We start from the raw sequence: 7,610 nt of genomic DNA on the forward strand, positions 1-7,610 counted from the left end.
TGAAGACAAGAAAGCTGATCTAGGCCTTGGAAAAGTGGGTTTGGTTTTATCTCAGCCACTGTGCATCAGCTTCACAGTGTCATGCAAATTGTTGAAAAGTTTCATTCATTTGCAGAGAAGTTCTATGTTTCCTTGCAACACAAAAGCAAATTGCTGATGAGGTTCTATTAGCACAAAGAGAATCTTTCTGAATTAATGACTGGGTTGAACAGTTCTCAGAATTGGAATTGTTGATGTTCCTTGAATATGACAGAAAGTCTCTAAATGGGGAAAGCAAATGTTAATTAGCTTCATCTATGCCTAGTGAGGAAAGCATGATCATTCTATTTCCAAAACAAGGGGAAGGATGAAAATACAACTTTATTTACAGAACTGAAAAATTACTTTTAAGAGACTAGTTTGCTTTATTTGTGAATCACTTGTTCATTCTTTCATTCATTCAAAGACCATTTACTAAGTACCTTACATGTGCCAAGCTCAGTGGTAGTCTAGTACTCAGTTTCCATTATTCTTGAATTTTGCAGAAATTCCAGTGAGAAGCATTGTGAGAAACAAAATATAAAAGAGTTTTTATCTGTCACAGAACAGGCTTAACTGGCCATTTCCAAGTCATGGTCTGAAAATTACCAATCAAATGCAACACATTAGTATGTTGGGTGAAATGCCTCTACTGCAACAATGCTAGGGGGACACACCTTAGTGCTCACAGGAAATGTGTGTATATGTCACAGTAGATTTGCTGCTGTACTCTCCTATGAAGAGCCACACTAACATAAAATTAGGTGTTTAAATAGCTGTTTTGAAGCAGAAAAGTCCTTTGACTTAAACTTCTAGAATAGAAGATCTATGGGAGATTTTCTACATTTCCAACCTGCTTTCCATTTATATAGGACAAATCAGAATCTCCTCTTTAAGTTAGTATCTTAAGTCACTTTTAGGAAATGTAGGGTAGATAAGTAACAGTACCACTTTTCTAAGGGCACCTTTTGTGCTCTCCAGACATTAGTCTATATGGTTGTTGTTGTTGTTGTTGTTATTATTATTATTATTATTATTATTATTTTAGCATCATATATCTTGTGCAGTGTATGAAGGCAGTTGTCCATTGAAAGAACATTCTGAGCTGAAGTCAGGCTGTGTATCATTTTCACATTTGAAAACAATGCTTCAGAATACAATAAACCTAAGATCAAGTAAATTGTGAGTGGCAGAACATTATATACAGTATATAATCTGTGATGACATTTTGACAAGAACACATAAAATCTCAAAAACTGATACTATTTTTTTTGTGCGTGTACATAAGTCTACAGGACAAGTATGAAGTTTCTACAGCAAACCACAGACAGCGTTACCTTGAGATGAGAGTGGGTTAGCTCACAGATAGGATCTAAATAGTGATGATAATATTTCAGGGTTGGTTTTAGCATTATGTGACAGAAAATCTATTTAATAGTGACTTATTCTTTCATATAAGGGAAGTCCACAGTTGGACAGTACAAGTATGAAGATTTCATAAAGCTAAGAAGAATGGCCATTTTCAGTGTTCTTCTCTTTCACCTTAGGGTGTGACCTCATTCTTGTGCCCAAAATGACTGCTCAAGTGCCAGCCACTACTTCTAAATTCCAAAGTGAATAATGGAGGAATGAAGAAAAAAGAAAAGAAAAGCATACAGACATGTATCAGCTTTCCTTTAAGGCAATTTCACAGATACCATCATATAATATTTTCATCTACTTTATCAGTCTGAATTTTGTCATTTGGTAGATTCTAGTTACAAGAGAGGCTGGGCAATGTTGTTGATATTTTACCTGGTCACCTCTCCAGGTCAAATGAGGGATTTCATTACTAAGTCAAAAAGGGAGGATAAATGTTGGGGTAGGCACCTGAGGTCTAATTGCCTTAGTCATCAAAGGTCTTTGACCTAATCTGTAATATTTTAATGTTTTACAAGAGCATAATTTACCCATTACTTGTGTAACTAAAAATCATTTCACAGTTAAAAAAAAAGGGGGTAATTCCCTTATTTTGAGATACTACTAACCTGAAAATGTTTATCACCCCTTCACAATGTGTCTAATTGACCAAGACTAAGTTTTGCACAGGAGAAAAATCAAGTATTCTTTTTTTAAAAAAATGAACACATAATGTATTATTTGCCCCAGGGGTACAGGTCTGTGAATTGTCAGGCTTACATATTTCACAGCACTCACCATAGCACATACCCTCCCCAAGGTCCATAATCCAGCCACCCTATCCCCCCCCTATCTCCCAGGAACCCTCATATTGTTTTGTGAGATTAAGAGTCTCTTATGGTTTGTCTCCCTCCTGATCCCATCTTGTTTCATTTTTTTCTTCCCTACCCCCCAAAACCCTTCTGCCCTGCCTCTCAAATTCCTCATAGCAGAGAGATGATATGATAATTGTCTTTCTCTGATTGACTTATTTTGCTCAGCATAATACCCTCAAGTTCCATCCACATTATTGCAAATGGCAATATTTCATTTCTTTTGATGGCTGCATAGTATTTCATTGTATATATATACACCACATCTTCTTCATTCATTCATCTGTTGATGGAAATCTAGGTTCTTTCCATAGTTTGGCTATTGTGGACATTGCTGCTATAAACATTCATGTTCCAGAGGAATGTTGAAAAAGAAAACCAAAGTTGGTGGCATTACAATTCCAGACTTCAGGCTTTATTATAAAGCTATAATCATCAAGACCATATGGTACAGGCACAAAAACAGACATATAGATCAATGGAACAGAAGAAAGAGCCCAGAAATAGATCCTCAACTCTATGGTCAACTAATCTTTGACAAAGCAAGAAAGAATGTCCAATGGAAAAAAGACAGTCTCTTCAACAAATGATGTTGGGAAATCTGGACAGCCACATGCAGAAGAATGAAACTGGACCGTTTCCTTACACCACACATAAAAATAGACTTAAAATGAATGAAAGACCTCAATGTGGGACAGGAATCCATCAAAATCCTTGAGGAGAACACAGGCAGCAACCTCTTCAACATCAGCCATAGCAACTTTTTCCTAGGAACGTCACCAAAGGCAAGGGAAGCAAGGGCAAAAATGAACCATTGGGACCTCATCAATATCAAAAGCTTTTGCACAGCAAAGGAAACAGTCAACAAAAACAAAAGACAACTGGCAGAATGGGAGAAGATATGTCACAAATGACATATCAGATTAAGGGCTAGTATCCAAAATCTATAAAGAACTTTCCAACTCAACACCCAAAGAACAAATAATCCAATCAAGAAATGGGAAGATGACATGAACAGCCATTTCTGCAAAGAAGACATTCAGATGGTCAACAGACCCATGAAAAAGTGTTCAATATCACGTGGCATCAGGGAAATACAAATCAAAACCACAATGAGATACCATCTCACATCAGTCAGAATGACTAAAATTAGTAAGTCGGGAAATGACAGATGTTGGTGAGGATGGGGAGATAGGGGAAATCAAGTATTTTTCTTGAATCCTCTGTGATTAGGTGGAGTGAGAGAAGCCTTGGAGACTTAAATGGAGATTAGCTTTGGGGCTCAGGATTATAAACTCCCGAGTTGCACTTCACTTTGACAACCTGATCACATTCTATTCTTCCCTATCTTGTGTGTTTTTTTCAAACTGTAGTCAAATACACATAAAAGTTTCCATCTTAATCATTTTTAAAGTATACTGTTCCATAGTACTAAGTACATTCACATTGTTGTGCAGCCCTGATTTTTAGAACTCTTTTCATCTTGCAAAACTGAAACTCTATACCCATTAAAGAACTACTTCTTATTGCTCCCTTCCCTCAGCCTCTGGAAACTACCATTTTGCTTTCTATCTTCAGGATTTTGACTACTCTAGATACCTTATAGAAGTAGAATCACACAGCATTTCTTTTTGTGACTGGCTTATCACACTTAGCATATTGTCCTCAAGGTTCATTCATTTTGTAGCATGTGTCAGAATTCCTTTTTTAAGGCTAATATTTCATTGTATGTATATCCCATTTTTGTTTATCCATTCATCCATCAATGGACTCTGCAAATATCTCTTTGAGATACTGCTTTCAGTTCTTTTGGATATATACCCAGAAGTGGAATTGGAAGATCATATGGTAATTCTGCTTTTAATTTTTTTTAGGAACTTCCATACTGTTTTCCATAGTGACTACACCATTTTACATTCCCACCAACAGTGCACAGGGACCCATTTTCTCTACATCCTTGTAAAACTTCTTTTTCTTTCTTTATTTTTAAAATCTTTTGACTATTTCTTAATCATGTTTTTTTTCTTTTTCTTTTTTTAAAAAGATTTTATTTATTTATTTGAGAAAGAGTGAGAGAGCATGAGCAGGGGGAGGAGCAGAGAGAGAAGCAGCCTTCCAGTCAAGCAGGAAGTCTGACATGGGCTTTGATCCCAGGGCTTTGAGGACCTGAGTCGGAGGAAGAGGCCTAAGTGACTGAGACACCCAGGCGCCCCTATGTTGATTTTTTTCCTATTGAGTTATGAGTTCTTTATATATTCAGGATATTAATTCTTTTTCAAGTACACAGTTTACAGATATTTTGCCCCATTCTGTGGCTGCCTTTTTACCCTGTTGACTGTGTCCTTTGATAACTCTGTCTGTTGTTTTTGCTACCATGACTGACCTCACCCTAAGATGGCTCTTTTTTTGCTTTCTACTGATTCTTACTTCAGTTTTAAAACAATGAACTCAGGCTTCTATATAATAATGCCCCAGATTTCCCATCTGATTTTCAGTCTTGGATCCCCCCCCTTTCTTATCTTTTAATGAAGACCTTAAAACTAACTTAGGAGCGTGTTTTTGTCTTTAAATTCTCCATGCTTTTAGTTACTGCAATTAATTTTAAAAGATTAAAAATGTGTCATTACTGGTAAATTATTATGTGTATTTTACCAACACAAAAACATACAGCTGAAAAGATGTCTTACGTACACCCTATTATATAAAAGAACTGTATTACATTTGTAAAAAAAATCTGTAGAAAGTTGAAGCCATAAAATTTATCATCATTCTGTTCATTCTGAGATGATATTTGACTTTTTAACTTTTAAAAGACACATAAAATAAAGCAAATAAAATGACATTCAAGAGCCATGTAATCTAGGGAAGGAAGGAATCACATCAGAAACCTAGATTAGGATTTTTGCAACATAAGAATATGAAGACCTGTCAAGAGTCTGAGGTTTTTAACCTACTTGGCAGGATAATAATTAGCCTGCCACAGTTTCATGTATGTTGGGGGAATTCATGAAACCCCTCAGTCAGAGAAAAGTACTCTCACTCACAGGATTTGTAGTAGCCAAGTTATCTACATTTTCCTGCACTAGTCCTTGAGCCTCAGCTGCCACAATGTTGTGCAAAGAAAGCCTGGTGATACCTGCACAGACAATGGGTTACATGGCAGGACAGGAACTCTGGGCTCAGAGAACCCAAATCTTTTACAATGGGCAAAAGTCTGCCTGTACTTTGCTCCAGAGGGAAGAAAGAAGTCTATCTTTCAAGGGTGTTCAGTATAAAAACATCCTTAAAAAAATAACCTAGAACAATGAGTAGTTATTGCTTCACCGGAATGAAAGACATGCAGAAACTTGAGAAAGCCATGGAATTGTCTTCTAATGATGAGCCTTACCTTTTATTTTGTTTGTCAGAGCTTCCTAGCTACCAAGGCCAAGAGGTTCATGTTCCTACAAATAAATACACAGCTCTCCTTAAAAATAGAGTGTGGCAGTTAACTGATATAAGCTTTTATTCTAGCCTGAAGTTATAAGGTAAAACAGGCATTTGGAATCTTACCTAGAACATAAATGAAACAACATAATAGTGTATCCAGAGTTTTACACAATATGGAGAATTTTTTTCATGCAGCCATTTCTTACACAGGTGTGAGAAAAAACAAGGAAAAATTAAATCAAATCTCTGTTAAGATATCTTTATGGTGACATTCTATGCATTTTTCAACATTTTTAAATGCCTATATTTCCAACATAGTAATATTTATCAGTATGTACGAATAGCCAAAGGTTAGTCCAGTGCAAATCACAGACAAGAGAACATAGTCAACTCTTTTTTATTTGTTTAATATTTGTGGACTTCAGATGTTTGGATTTGTCCCTAATTTTGATAAACAGAGACATACCTTATTCAAAATATTAAAAGTAAACATTGACCATTTATTCTATTCTAGGAATAGCACTATTTACTGCATATATGTGATGAATAATATGCAAACTCACATTTAAGAAACAATCCTAAACATCTCAAATACCTTGTGTGTCTTCCACTCATTATCTTTCCTGTCACCAATCCATGGGGATGGCTTACTTCTGTACAAGGGAGGCGAAGCTCAGCTTGTTCATATGCCAGCAGTAGAAAAACAAATGGAGTCTTTCCAACTCGTATTGAATTTCATCATTATCACCTCCTAAGCTTCCTTACTTTAAAGCTGTACTGCCCTATATGGTGGTAACAGATAAAAGTTAATTTTGATTAACTAAAATTAAAGAAAATATATTAAATTAGTTCTTCAGTCACACTCACCATATGTTTTTATTGTTTTGTTTTGGTTTTGCATTTCCAACATGTTTCAAAGGCTCAGTAGCTATATGGGGCTAGTGGCTAAGGGGTTGAATGGTGCAGACAGAATAATTCCATGACTGCAGAATGTTCTATTAAGCAGAACTGTTGGAGAGTATGACTTTGCTTGATAAGGTGTAGTCATTGGTTATAAACTAGATACTCTTCAGAAATGGCAGTCTTCACAATTTTCCGTAGCAACAGATTATTCAATATGTCAGTCTGCAGCCCAAATTTTACTTACATGCAGACATACAAATATATGTACAGATACATATACAGATATAGATATTGATATTTATTCTACACAGATACCCAACTCCTCACATTCATTCTAAGGAGGAAAAGATCAGTCAGTCTGTATCAGCAGAATTTTACGTCTGAGTAAGAGATGGTTTCAGTAATTCTTTGTAGCTTTTTCCCCATGATTGAAATTTTCCTGACTGCTATAGTCTCAATGCGGATTTTGTTGGAGAGTATAACATCTGTAATTACTGTATTAGCTCACAGAAGGGTATGTGCTTTTGTAAGTGTCATTTGATATTTGCATTTAAATTCCTCCTAGTGTTAATGCATCACAGAGATTTTTGCATTATTTCTGGGTTGTTTCTTTTCTTTTTTTTTTTAAAGATTTTATTTATTTATTTGACAGAGAGAGATCACAAGTAGGCAGAGAGGCAGGCAGAGAGAGAGAGGAGTAAGCAGGCTCCCTGCTGAGCAGAGAGCCTGATGCGGGACTCGATCCCAGGACCCTGAGATCATGACCTGAGCTGAAGGCAGCGGCTTAACACACTGAGCCACCCAGGTGCCCTTCTGGGTTGTTTCTTTTGTTAATTTTGATTCTCCCTGCAGCAGGCATTTTAGGAATTAGTGGAAAAGTTAGACTTTTTGTTTTATAATGCCATTGACACTCAATAAGCTTAATAAAGAAATGAGAACTCAAGAATTACGTGAGGAGATTTTTAATCTCTGGTTTACTGTTTCTTTGAA

The sequence above is a fragment of the Mustela putorius genome, unplaced genomic scaffold, assembly GCF_011764305.1.
Source record: "Mustela putorius furo isolate JIRA1106 unplaced genomic scaffold, ASM1176430v1.1 tig00003834_pilon_pilon_pilon, whole genome shotgun sequence".
Taxonomy (NCBI): Eukaryota; Metazoa; Chordata; class Mammalia; order Carnivora; family Mustelidae; genus Mustela; species Mustela putorius.